General features: G+C 42.8%; 14 non-coding genes across 14 annotated transcripts; all 14 read right to left on the reverse strand.

Moving 5' to 3' along the window:
- Positions 1-96: 96 nt before the first annotated feature.
- On the reverse strand, positions 97-178 carry trnal-uag (transfer RNA leucine (anticodon UAG)). Its single transcript has one exon. It is a non-coding gene; the product is annotated as a tRNA-Leu (tRNA).
- Positions 179-751: 573 nt separating this feature from the next.
- trnae-uuc (transfer RNA glutamic acid (anticodon UUC)) lies at positions 752-823 on the reverse strand. The gene has a single exon. It is a non-coding gene; the product is annotated as a tRNA-Glu (tRNA).
- Positions 824-1,296: 473 nt separating this feature from the next.
- trnal-aag (transfer RNA leucine (anticodon AAG)) lies at positions 1,297-1,378 on the reverse strand. The gene has a single exon. It is a non-coding gene; the product is annotated as a tRNA-Leu (tRNA).
- A 1,833-nt stretch (positions 1,379-3,211) lies between these two features.
- Positions 3,212-3,293, reverse strand: trnal-uag (transfer RNA leucine (anticodon UAG)). Its single transcript has one exon. It is a non-coding gene; the product is annotated as a tRNA-Leu (tRNA).
- A 573-nt stretch (positions 3,294-3,866) lies between these two features.
- Positions 3,867-3,938, reverse strand: trnae-uuc (transfer RNA glutamic acid (anticodon UUC)). Its single transcript has one exon. It is a non-coding gene; the product is annotated as a tRNA-Glu (tRNA).
- Positions 3,939-4,411: 473 nt separating this feature from the next.
- Positions 4,412-4,493, reverse strand: trnal-aag (transfer RNA leucine (anticodon AAG)). Its single transcript has one exon. It is a non-coding gene; the product is annotated as a tRNA-Leu (tRNA).
- A 1,833-nt stretch (positions 4,494-6,326) lies between these two features.
- trnal-uag (transfer RNA leucine (anticodon UAG)) lies at positions 6,327-6,408 on the reverse strand. Its single transcript has one exon. It is a non-coding gene; the product is annotated as a tRNA-Leu (tRNA).
- A 573-nt stretch (positions 6,409-6,981) lies between these two features.
- Positions 6,982-7,053, reverse strand: trnae-uuc (transfer RNA glutamic acid (anticodon UUC)). Its single transcript has one exon. It is a non-coding gene; the product is annotated as a tRNA-Glu (tRNA).
- Positions 7,054-7,526: 473 nt separating this feature from the next.
- On the reverse strand, positions 7,527-7,608 carry trnal-aag (transfer RNA leucine (anticodon AAG)). The gene has a single exon. It is a non-coding gene; the product is annotated as a tRNA-Leu (tRNA).
- Positions 7,609-9,441: 1,833 nt separating this feature from the next.
- Positions 9,442-9,523, reverse strand: trnal-uag (transfer RNA leucine (anticodon UAG)). The gene has a single exon. It is a non-coding gene; the product is annotated as a tRNA-Leu (tRNA).
- Positions 9,524-10,096: 573 nt separating this feature from the next.
- Positions 10,097-10,168, reverse strand: trnae-uuc (transfer RNA glutamic acid (anticodon UUC)). The gene has a single exon. It is a non-coding gene; the product is annotated as a tRNA-Glu (tRNA).
- A 473-nt stretch (positions 10,169-10,641) lies between these two features.
- trnal-aag (transfer RNA leucine (anticodon AAG)) lies at positions 10,642-10,723 on the reverse strand. The gene has a single exon. It is a non-coding gene; the product is annotated as a tRNA-Leu (tRNA).
- A 1,833-nt stretch (positions 10,724-12,556) lies between these two features.
- On the reverse strand, positions 12,557-12,638 carry trnal-uag (transfer RNA leucine (anticodon UAG)). Its single transcript has one exon. It is a non-coding gene; the product is annotated as a tRNA-Leu (tRNA).
- Positions 12,639-13,205: 567 nt separating this feature from the next.
- Positions 13,206-13,277, reverse strand: trnae-uuc (transfer RNA glutamic acid (anticodon UUC)). The gene has a single exon. It is a non-coding gene; the product is annotated as a tRNA-Glu (tRNA).
- Positions 13,278-13,466: the final 189 nt, after the last annotated feature.

Genomic DNA, 13,466 nt, shown 5'->3' on the forward strand with positions numbered 1-13,466 from the left:
ACTTGACAGACATTCTGTAACAGATTTGAGTTCCACTGCAGCCCTTACAATTTATTGGTAGGGGATGGAAGAAACACGAAAAGAACCTGAAGACTATGGCAGCAGTGGGATTCGAACCCACGCCTCCGAAGAGACTGGAGCCTAAATCCAGCACCTTAGACCGCTCGGTCATGCTACCATTGCGAGTGAGGACCTCATCGCAAAAATCTAGACAGTAAAACTTGAAAAAGAGCAGCACAAAATAGGAGCTCAGAACATTCAGTGATGCTCTTACTGTTGTAGAAAAACATGTTTAATACTTTTTGGACACAAAAACATCTGCCTGTCCTGGTTAAAACCTGTTCATCAACCCTGATTAACAATGGGCTCTTGGCTCAGTTTCATCATTGTCCATATGCAACTTGTCATAAGCACTGATCAACAGGCAGGATCACCATTCACAGAGAGTCAAGGAACCGTTGCAATCACAGCATTGTAAGATGGCAAAAGATGTACCCTTAATGCACCCACCCTTGTTTCAAAGAAGCTCATTTGATTTTCACATAAACAGCCACCTTGACTCGCCGCTCATAATTGCAGGCCTGCTTGTGTACATCCTCATCACTGAAGACTGTACAGTCCTGATCTGAACCGTTATGCCATGTGCTTAGCCTTACCTGATGTTTGCCTTCAGCCAACAACTTTGCCCTATGTAATCCATCGTGGGATTAACACAAAGAACACATTGGCTTGTGGGCACATTAAAGACATGTTCCCATACCGGGAGTTGAACCCGGGTCGCCTGGGTGAAAACCAGGAATCCTAACCGCTAGACCATATGGGATTGGTTTGGTAATGCGCCACTGTCGTGCTCATGCTGCTGGGTTAGAACCAGGCATTCTAGCCGCTAGACCATATGGGACTGCTCCACTGTCATGAAATCAAGGATACTCTTGTCACTCTGCAGCCTTGGTGAGACCAACATAGCAGCACCTTAATCAATTCTCCAGCAGTTGCAGGTTCTGCTCAAAAGCACATTACAAGGGAGTGGACTGGACTTGAAGCACACTTGAGTGGCATGTGGGAAAGTCCACTAACTAGTCAGTGATGAGACCATGAACAAAAAGACATGAAAAACATGCAAGTTGTAAATGACTTTACAGCACATGCCTAATGTGGTTTGGAAGAATTGCTCCTGATGGGTTTCCTGCATGTTTGGACTTGACAGAGATTCTATAACAGATTTGATTTCCACTGCAGCCCTTACAATTTATTGGTAAGGCATGGAAGAAACAAAACTTTGCCGCTAGAACACTATGGCAGCAGTGGGATTCGAACCCACGCCTCCGAAGAGACTGGAGCCTTAATCCAGCACCTTAGACCGCTCGGTCATGCTACCAATGCGAGTAAGGACCTCATCGCAAAAATCTAGATAGTAAAACTTGAAAAGTGCAGCACAAAATAGAAGCCCAGAACATTCAGTGATGCTCTTGCTGTTGTAGAAAAACATGTTTAATACTTGCCTGAATGTTTTTGGATACAATAGCATCTGCCTGCCCTGGTTAAACTCTTATTGCAGCAATAGGATTTCAACCCACATGTGTGAGGAGCCTGGAGTCTTAACCCAGATCCTTAGACCACACAATCTAACACCTTACAATGCGGTGGACTTGAAGCACACTTGAGTAGCCACTAACCAGTCAGTGTTGACACTGTGAATAAAAATATATGAAACACCTGCACATTGTAAATGACTTTTGCAAAAGAATTTCTTTTATTCATGTATTAATCGCATTATTATAAAAACAAACAATATCCTGCTCACTCTTCTGTTAATCTTCTTCTCCACTGATGCCTTACAAAAGCCGAAGCTATTGTTGCCTATCTGTACTTCAACATCATTAGTGAAAGGTCAAAATGACTGACCATGAGAGACGTGAGACCGTCTCTGGAAGGCTCTGATTCTTCTATTGAAGTTGGACTTGAAGTGGATTGGACTTGAGAGTTTTATTTCTTGAACATCTGTAAATTGTATTCAACAGATATTAACTGAAATGGAACTAGGGCAAGAGCATAGTCTCATGTAACACACACTCGTGTTACATTTGTACCACAAGGTAACCAAGTAAGTTATTACAAAGATATTCCTATTTACAACGATGGGCTAGGGAAAGGTAGAAATGAGAGTATTTAAAAAGAAGTATCAAAAGTTAACCCTGTATTCCTGAGAATTCTTTTAGAATGTTTCGAATTCACAAGAGCTATTTTAGGATTTTTGAGAGTTCTATTAGAATGTTCCAGATTCCTGAGAATCCTTTTAGGATGTTCCAAATTCCTCCAAATAATTCTCAATGACACATTGCAACACCAAGTTTTATTATAGTCACACATTGCAATAGAGTTTTCTGGGTAATTGACCAAGTCTGGTGGCATTACCTCCAAAGCTTATAGAAGTTTCTGCTAACAGCAGCTACATTGTCAGGAACAGCACCTACCAACAGATATCCTCAACAGCTCACCTCACTATCATAACCGAGCAATATTATTGTCAAATGTTGATGTTATTCACCTACAAAAACTCCTGGCTGTCCATTGCTGTCATGGGGTGCGGAGGGTTAAATAGCAGCGCACATCTGAAAATAGCTTAACATACTCATGGTCCCTTTGTGGTTGTATAATACCTTGGTGCCACTGGATTTCAGCATGTCTCTCACACTCATACTGGTAACAGATGGTATCTCAGGATGTTTGAGGGAAGCATTCACACATAAAGGACCCAGAGTGGGGGGAGGAGTCTTTTGTCTCCTTCTCCACTGTAAGAGGTGGCAAGGGAGTGTGAAACTTTCTTTGGGGGTGGGGGTACCAAAGGTGTGAAAACAGCTGTGTACTGCCTTTAGTTCCTGTAAGAGGTATGTAACTGAAGGCCATGCTAGACTCAGTTAGGGACTCTGCCCATCGTCTGCCCCGCAATGATGCATTCCTTCACCAAGCTTGGCTTCTGTTCTTGTTATTATTAAAGAATGTTAGCTACCACTGACCGCTTGTCTGGAGGCTTTATTGAATGGAAAACTTGCACAACACCTAACATCACCCTGGTTTGGAAGAATTGCTCTTGATGAGATTCCTGCTTGATTGTACTTGACAGACATTCTGTAACAGATTTGAGTTCCACTGCAGCCCTTACAATTTATTGGTAGGGGATGGAAGAAACACGAAAAGAACCTGAAGACTATGGCAGCAGTGGGATTCGAACCCACGCCTCCGAAGAGACTGGAGCCTAAATCCAGCACCTTAGACCGCTCGGTCATGCTACCATTGCGAGTGAGGACCTCATCGCAAAAATCTAGACAGTAAAACTTGAAAAAGAGCAGCACAAAATAGGAGCTCAGAACATTCAGTGATGCTCTTACTGTTGTAGAAAAACATGTTTAATACTTTTTGGACACAAAAACATCTGCCTGTCCTGGTTAAAACCTGTTCATCAACCCTGATTAACAATGGGCTCTTGGCTCAGTTTCATCATTGTCCATATGCAACTTGTCATAAGCACTGATCAACAGGCAGGATCACCATTCACAGAGAGTCAAGGAACCGTTGCACTCACAGCATTGTAAGATGGCAAAAGACGTACCCTTAATGCACCCACCCTTGTTTCAAAGAAGCTCATTTGATTTTCACATAAACAGCCACCTTGACTCGCCGCTCATAATTGCAGGCCTGCTTGTGTACATCCTCATCACTGAAGACTGTACAGTCCTGATCTGAACCGTTATGCCATGTGCTTAGCCTTACCTGATGTTTGCCTTCAGCCAACAACTTTGCCCTATGTAATCCATCATGGGATTAACACAAAGAACACATTGGCTTGTGGGCACATTAAAGACATGTTCCCATACCGGGAGTTGAACCCGGGTCGCCTGGGTGAAAACCAGGAATCCTAACCGCTAGACCATATGGGATTGGTTTGGTAATGCGCCACTGTCGTGCTCATGCTGCTGGGTTAGAACCAGGCATTCTAGCCGCTAGACCATATGGGACTGCTCCACTGTCATGAAATCAAGGATACTCTTGTCACTCTGCAGCCTTGGTGAGACCAACATAGCAGCACCTTAATCAATTCTCCAGCAGTTGCAGGTTCTGCTCAAAAGCACATTACAAGGGAGTGGACTGGACTTGAAGCACACTTGAGTGGCATGTGGGAAAGTCCACTAACTAGTCAGTGATGAGACCATGAACAAAAAGACATGAAAAACATGCAAGTTGTAAATGACTTTACAGCACATGCCTAATGTGGTTTGGAAGAATTGCTCCTGATGGGTTTCCTGCATGTTTGGACTTGACAGAGATTCTATAACAGATTTGATTTCCACTGCAGCCCTTACAATTTATTGGTAAGGCATGGAAGAAACAAAACTTTGCCGCTAGAACACTATGGCAGCAGTGGGATTCGAACCCACGCCTCCGAAGAGACTGGAGCCTTAATCCAGCACCTTAGACCGCTCGGTCATGCTACCAATGCGAGTAAGGACCTCATCGCAAAAATCTAGATAGTAAAACTTGAAAAGTGCAGCACAAAATAGAAGCCCAGAACATTCAGTGATGCTCTTGCTGTTGTAGAAAAACATGTTTAATACTTGCCTGAATGTTTTTGGATACAATAGCATCTGCCTGCCCTGGTTAAACTCTTATTGCAGCAATAGGATTTCAACCCACATGTGTGAGGAGCCTGGAGTCTTAACCCAGATCCTTAGACCACACAATCTAACACCTTACAATGCGGTGGACTTGAAGCACACTTGAGTAGCCACTAACCAGTCAGTGTTGACACTGTGAATAAAAATATATGAAACACCTGCACATTGTAAATGACTTTTGCAAAAGAATTTCTTTTATTCATGTATTAATCGCATTATTATAAAAACAAACAATATCCTGCTCACTCTTCTGTTAATCTTCTTCTCCACTGATGCCTTACAAAAGCCGAAGCTATTGTTGCCTATCTGTACTTCAACATCATTAGTGAAAGGTCAAAATGACTGACCATGAGAGATGTGAGACCGTCTCTGGAAGGCTCTGATTCTTCTATTGAAGTTGGACTTGAAGTGGATTGGACTTGAGAGTTTTATTTCTTGAACATCTGTAAATTGTATTCAACAGATATTAACTGAAATGGAACTAGGGCAAGAGCATAGTCTCATGTAACACACACTCGTGTTACATTTGTACCACAAGGTAACCAAGTAAGTTATTACAAAGATATTCCTATTTACAACGATGGGCTAGGGAAAGGTAGAAATGAGAGTATTTAAAAAGAAGTATCAAAAGTTAACCCTGTATTCCTGAGAATTCTTTTAGAATGTTTCGAATTCACAAGAGCTATTTTAGGATTTTTGAGAGTTCTATTAGAATGTTCCAGATTCCTGAGAATCCTTTTAGGATGTTCCAAATTCCTCCAAATAATTCTCAATGACACATTGCAACACCAAGTTTTATTATAGTCACACATTGCAATAGAGTTTTCTGGGTAATTGACCAAGTCTGGTGGCATTACCTCCAAAGCTTATAGAAGTTTCTGCTAACAGCAGCTACATTGTCAGGAACAGCACCTACCAACAGATATCCTCAACAGCTCACCTCACTATCATAACCGAGCAATATTATTGTCAAATGTTGATGTTATTCACCTACAAAAACTCCTGGCTGTCCATTGCTGTCATGGGGTGCGGAGGGTTAAATAGCAGCGCACATCTGAAAATAGCTTAACATACTCATGGTCCCTTTGTGGTTGTATAATACCTTGGTGCCACTGGATTTCAGGATGTCTCTCACACTCATACTGGTAACAGATGGTATCTCAGGATGTTTGAGGGAAGCATTCACACATAAAGGACCCAGAGTGGGGGGAGGAGTCTTTTGTCTCCTTCTCCACTGTAAGAGGTGGCAAGGGAGTGTGAAACTTTCTTTGGGGGTGGGGGTACCAAAGGTGTGAAAACAGCTGTGTACTGCCTTTAGTTCCTGTAAGAGGTATGTAACTGAAGGCCATGCTAGACTCAGTTAGGGACTCTGCCCATCGTCTGCCCCGCAATGATGCATTCCTTCACCAAGCTTGGCTTCTGTTCTTGTTATTATTAAAGAATGTTAGCTACCACTGACCGCTTGTCTGGAGGCTTTATTGAATGGAAAACTTGCACAACACCTAACATCACCCTGGTTTGGAAGAATTGCTCTTGATGAGATTCCTGCTTGATTGTACTTGACAGACATTCTGTAACAGATTTGAGTTCCACTGCAGCCCTTACAATTTATTGGTAGGGGATGGAAGAAACACGAAAAGAACCTGAAGACTATGGCAGCAGTGGGATTCGAACCCACGCCTCCGAAGAGACTGGAGCCTAAATCCAGCACCTTAGACCGCTCGGTCATGCTACCATTGCGAGTGAGGACCTCATCGCAAAAATCTAGACAGTAAAACTTGAAAAAGAGCAGCACAAAATAGGAGCTCAGAACATTCAGTGATGCTCTTACTGTTGTAGAAAAACATGTTTAATACTTTTTGGACACAAAAACATCTGCCTGTCCTGGTTAAAACCTGTTCATCAACCCTGATTAACAATGGGCTCTTGGCTCAGTTTCATCATTGTCCATATGCAACTTGTCATAAGCACTGATCAACAGGCAGGATCACCATTCACAGAGAGTCAAGGAACCGTTGCAATCACAGCATTGTAAGATGGCAAAAGACGTACCCTTAATGCACCCACCCTTGTTTCAAAGAAGCTCATTTGATTTTCACATAAACAGCCACCTTGACTCGCCGCTCATAATTGCAGGCCTGCTTGTGTACATCCTCATCACTGAAGACTGTACAGTCCTGATCTGAACCGTTATGCCATGTGCTTAGCCTTACCTGATGTTTGCCTTCAGCCAACAACTTTGCCCTATGTAATCCATCGTGGGATTAACACAAAGAACACATTGGCTTGTGGGCACATTAAAGACATGTTCCCATACCGGGAGTTGAACCCGGGTCGCCTGGGTGAAAACCAGGAATCCTAACCGCTAGACCATATGGGATTGGTTTGGTAATGCGCCACTGTCGTGCTCATGCTGCTGGGTTAGAACCAGGCATTGTAGCCGCTAGACCATATGGGACTGCTCCACTGTCATGAAATCAAGGATACTCTTGTCACTCTGCAGCCTTGGTGAGACCAACATAGCAGCACCTTAATCAATTCTCCAGCAGTTGCAGGTTCTGCTCAAAAGCACATTACAAGGGAGTGGACTGGACTTGAAGCACACTTGAGTGGCATGTGGGAAAGTCCACTAACTAGTCAGTGATGAGACCATGAACAAAAAGACATGAAAAACATGCAAGTTGTAAATGACTTTACAGCACATGCCTAATGTGGTTTGGAAGAATTGCTCCTGATGGGTTTCCTGCATGTTTGGACTTGACAGAGATTCTATAACAGATTTGATTTCCACTGCAGCCCTTACAATTTATTGGTAAGGCATGGAAGAAACAAAACTTTGCCGCTAGAACACTATGGCAGCAGTGGGATTCGAACCCACGCCTCCGAAGAGACTGGAGCCTTAATCCAGCACCTTAGACCGCTCGGTCATGCTACCAATGCGAGTAAGGACCTCATCGCAAAAATCTAGATAGTAAAACTTGAAAAGTGCAGCACAAAATAGAAGCCCAGAACATTCAGTGATGCTCTTGCTGTTGTAGAAAAACATGTTTAATACTTTCCTGAATGTTTTTGGATACAATAGCATCTGCCTGCCCTGGTTAAACTCTTATTGCAGCAATAGGATTTCAACCCACATGTGTGAGGAGCCTGGAGTCTTAACCCAGATCCTTAGACCACACAATCTAACACCTTACAATGCGGTGGACTTGAAGCACACTTGAGTAGCCACTAACCAGTCAGTGTTGACACTGTGAATAAAAATATATGAAACACCTGCACATTGTAAATGACTTTTGCAAAAGAATTTCTTTTATTCATGTATTAATCGCATTATTATAAAAACAAACAATATCCTGCTCACTCTTCTGTTAATCTTCTTCTCCACTGATGCCTTACAAAAGCCGAAGCTATTGTTACCTGTCTGTACTTCAACATCATTAGTGAAAGGTCAAAATGACTGACCATGAGAGATGTGAGACCGTCTCTGGAAGGCTCTGATTCTTCTATTGAAGTTGGACTTGAAGTGGATTGGACTTGAGAGTTTTATTTCTTGAACATCTGTAAATTGTATTCAACAGATATTAACTGAAATGGAACTAGGGCAAGAGCATAGTCTCATGTAACACACACTCGTGTTACATTTGTACCACAAGGTAACCAAGTAAGTTATTACAAAGATATTCCTATTTACAACGATGGGCTAGGGAAAGGTAGAAATGAGAGTATTTAAAAAGAAGTATCAAAAGTTAACCCTGTATTCCTGAGAATTCTTTTAGAATGTTTCGAATTCACAAGAGCTATTTTAGGATTTTTGAGAGTTCTATTAGAATGTTCCAGATTCCTGAGAATCCTTTTAGGATGTTCCAAATTCCTCCAAATAATTCTCAATGACACATTGCAACACCAAGTTTTATTATAGTCACACATTGCAATAGAGTTTTCTGGGTAATTGACCAAGTCTGGTGGCATTACCTCCAAAGCTTATAGAAGTTTCTGCTAACAGCAGCTACATTGTCAGGAACAGCACCTACCAACAGATATCCTCAACAGCTCACCTCACTATCATAACCGAGCAATATTATTGTCAAATGTTGATGTTATTCACCTACAAAAACTCCTGGCTGTCCGTTGCTGTCATGGGGTGCGGAGGGTTAAATAGCAGCGCACATCTGAAAATAGCTTAACATACTCATGGTCCCTTTGTGGTTGTATAATACCTTGGTGCCACTGGATTTCAGCATGTCTCTCACACTCATACTGGTAACAGATGGTATCTCAGGATGTTTGAGGGAAGCATTCACACATAAAGGACCCAGAGTGGGGGGAGGAGTCTTTTGTCTCCTTCTCCACTGTAAGAGGTGGCAAGGGAGTGTGAAACTTTCTTTGGGGGTGGGGGTACCAAAGGTGTGAAAACAGCTGTGTACTGCCTTTAGTTCCTGTAAGAGGTATGTAACTGAAGGCCATGCTAGACTCAGTTAGGGACTCTGCCCATCGTCTGCCCCGCAATGATGCATTCCTTCACCAAGCTTGGCTTCTGTTCTTGTTATTATTAAAGAATGTTAGCTACCACTGACCGCTTGTCTGGAGGCTTTATTGAATGGAAAACTTGCACAACACCTAACATCACCCTGGTTTGGAAGAATTGCTCTTGATGAGATTCCTGCTTGATTGTACTTGACAGACATTCTGTAACAGATTTGAGTTCCACTGCAGCCCTTACAATTTATTGGTAGGGGATGGAAGAAACACGAAAAGAACCTGAAGACTATGGCAGCAGTGGGATTCGAACCCACGCCTCCGAAGAGACTGGAGCCTAAATCCAGCACCTTAGACCGCTCGGTCATGCTACCATTGCGAGTGAGGACCTCATCGCAAAAATCTAGACAGTAAAACTTGAAAAAGAGCAGCACAAAATAGGAGCTCAGAACATTCAGTGATGCTCTTGTTGTTGTAGAAAAACATGTTTAATACTTTTTGGACACAAAAACATCTGCCTGTCCTGGTTAAAACCTGTTCATCAACCCTGATTAACAATGGGCTCTTGGCTCAGTTTCATCATTGTCCATATGCAACTTGTCATAAGCACTGATCAACAGGCAGGATCACCATTCACAGAGAGTCAAGGAACGGTTGCAATCACAGCATTGTAAGATGGCAAAAGACGTACCCTTAATGCACCCACCCTTGTTTCAAAGAAGCTCATTTGATTTTCACATAAACAGCCACCTTGACTCGCCGCTCATAATTGCAGGCCTGCTTGTGTACATCCTCATCACTGAAGACTGTACAGTCCTGATCTGAACCGTTATGCCATGTGCTTAGCCTTACCTGATGTTTGCCTTCAGCCAACAACTTTGCCCTATGTAATCCATCGTGGGATTAACACAAAGAACACATTGGCTTGTGGGCACATTAAAGACATGTTCCCATACCGGGAGTTGAACCCGGGTCGCCTGGGTGAAAACCAGGAATCCTAACCGCTAGACCATATGGGATTGGTTTGGTAATGCGCCACTGTCGTGCTCATGCTGCTGGGTTAGAACCAGGCATTGTAGCCGCTAGACCATATGGGACTGCTCCACTGTCATGAAATCAAGGATACTCTTGTCACTCTGCAGCCTTGGTGAGACCAACATAGCAGCACCTTAATCAATTCTCCAGCAGTTGCAGGTTCTGCTCAAAAGCACATTACAAGGGAGTGGACTGGACTTGAAGCACACTTGAGTGGCATGTGGGAAAGTCCACTAACTAGTCAGTGATGAGACCATGAACAAAAAGACATGAAAAACATGCAAGTTGTAAATGACTTTACAGCACATGCCTAATGTGGTTTGGAAGAATTGCTCCTGATGGGTTTCCTGCATGTTTGGACTTGACAGAGATTCTATAACAGATTTGATTTCCACTGCAGCCCTTACAATTTATTGGTAAGGCATGGAAGAAACAAAACTTTGCCGCTAGAACACTATGGCAGCAGTGGGATTCGAACCCACGCCTCCGAAGAGACTGGAGCCTTAATCCAGCACCTTAGACCGCTCGGTCATGCTACCAATGCGAGTAAGGACCTCATCGCAAAAATCTAGATAGTAAAACTTGAAAAGTGCAGCACAAAATAGAAGCCCAGAACATTCAGTGATGCTCTTGCTGTTGTAGAAAAACATGTTTAATACTTGCCTGAATGTTTTTGGATACAATAGCATCTGCCTGCCCTGGTTAAACTCTTATTGCAGCAATAGGATTTCAACCCACATGTGTGAGGAGCCTGGAGTCTTAACCCAGATCCTTAGACCACACAATCTAACACCTTACAATGCGGTGGACTTGAAGCACACTTGAGTAGCCACTAACCAGTCAGTGTTGACACTGTGAATAAAAATATATGAAACACCTGCACATTGTAAATGACTTTTGCAAAAGAATTTCTTTTATTCATGTATTAATCGCATTATTATAAAAACAAACAATATCCTGCTCACTCTTCTGTTAATCTTCTTCTCCACTGATGCCTTACAAAAGCCGAAGCTATTGTTGCCTGTCTGTACTTCAACATCATTAGTGAAAGGTCAAAATGACTGACCATGAGAGACGTGAGACCGTCTCTGGAAGGCTCTGATTCTTCTATTGAAGTTGGACTTGAAGTGGATTGGACTTGAGAGTTTTATTTCTTGAACATCTGTAAATTGTATTCAACAGATATTAACTGAAATGGAACTAGGGCAAGAGCATAGTCTCATGTAACACACACTCGTGTTACATTTGTACCACAAGGTAACCAAGTAAGTTATTACAAAGATATTCCTATTTACAACGATGGGCTAGGGAAAGGTAGAAATGAGAGTATTTAAAAAGAAGTATCAAAAGTTAACCCTGTATTCCTGAGAATTCTTTTAGAATGTTTCGAATTCACAAGAGCTATTTTAGGATTTTTGAGAGTTCTATTAGAATGTTCCAGATTCCTGAGAATCCTTTTAGGATGTTCCAAATTCCTCCAAATAATTCTCAATGACACATTGCAACACCAAGTTTTATTATAGTCACACATTGCAATAGAGTTTTCTGGGTAATTGACCAAGTCTGGTGGCATTACCTCCAAAGCTTATAGAAGTTTCTGCTAACAGCAGCTACATTGTCAGGAACAGCACCTACCAACAGATATCCTCAACAGCTCACCTCACTATCATAACCGAGCAATATTATTGTCAAATGTTGATGTTATTCACCTACAAAAACTCCTGGCTGTCCGTTGCTGTCATGGGGTGCGGAGGGTTAAATAGCAGCGCACATCTGAAAATAGCTTAACATACTCATGGTCCCTTTGTGGTTGTATAATACCTTGGTGCCACTGGATTTCAGCATGTCTCTCACACTCATACTGGTAACAGATGGTATCTCAGGATGTTTGAGGGAAGCATTCACACACAAAGGACCCAGAGTGGGGGGAGGAGTCTTTTGTCTCCTTCTCCACTGTAAGAGGTGGCAAGGGAGTGTGAAACTTTCTTTGGGGGTGGGGGTACCAAAGGTGTGAAAACAGCTGTGTACTGCCTTTAGTTCCTGTAAGAGGTATGTAACTGAAGGCCATGCTAGACTCAGTTAGGGACTCTGCCCATCGTCTGCCCCGCAATGATGCATTCCTTCACCAAGCTTGGATTCTGTTCTTGTTGTTATTAAAGAATGTTAGCTACCACTGACCGCTTGTCTGGAGGCTTTATTGAATGGAAAACTTGCACAACACCTAACATCACCCTGGTTTGGAAGAATTGCTCTTGATGAGATTCCTGCTTGATTGTACTTGACAGACATTCTGTAACAGATTTGAGTTCCACTGCAGCCCTTACAATTTATTGGTAGGGGATGGAAGAAACACGAAAAGAACCTGAAGACTATGGCAGCAGTGGGATTCGAACCCACGCCTCCGAAGAGACTGGAGCCTAAATCCAGCACCTTAGACCGCTCGGTCATGCTACCATTGCGAGTGAGGACCTCATCGCAAAAATCTAGACAGTAAAACTTGAAAAAGTGCAGCACAAAATAGGAGCTCAGAACATTCAGTGATGCTCTTACTGTTGTAGAAAAACATGTTTAATACTTTTTGGACACAAAAACATCTGCCTGTCCTGGTTAAAACCTGTTCATCAACCCTGATTAACAATGGGCTCTTGGCTCAGTTTCATCATTGTCCATATGCAACTTGTCATAAGCACTGATCAACAGGCAGGATCACCATTCACAGAGAGTCAAGGAACGGTTGCAATCACAGCATTGTAAGATGGCAAAAGACGTACCCTTAATGCACCCACCCTTGTTTCAAAGAAGCTCATTTGATTTTCACATAAACAGCCACCTTGACTCGCCGCTCATAATTGCAGGCCTGCTTTTGTACATCCTCATCACTGAAGACTGTACAGTCCTGATCTGAACCCTTATGCCATGTGCTTAGCTGATGTTTGCCTTCAGCCAACAACTTTGCCCCATTTAATCCATCGTGGGATTAACACAAAGAACACATTGGCTTGTGGGCACATTAAAGACATGTTCCCATACCGGGAGTTGAACCCGGGTCGCCTGGGTGAAAACCAGGAATCCTAACCGCTAGACCATATGGGACTGGTTTGGTAATGCGCCACTGTCGTGCTCGTGCTGCTGGGTTAGAACCAGGCATTCTAGCCGCTAGACCATATGGGACTGCTCCACTGTCATGAAATCAAGGATACTCTTGTCACTCTGCAGCCTTGGTGAGACCAACATAGCAGCACCTTAATCAATTCTCCAGCAGTTGCAGGTTCTGCTCAAAAG

This window comes from Copadichromis virginalis, linkage group LG3 (assembly GCF_057382275.1).
Source record: "Copadichromis virginalis isolate Kocher_CV1m ecotype Utaka linkage group LG3, C_Virginalis_male_GT1.1, whole genome shotgun sequence".
NCBI lineage: Eukaryota > Metazoa > Chordata > Actinopteri > Cichliformes > Cichlidae > Copadichromis > Copadichromis virginalis.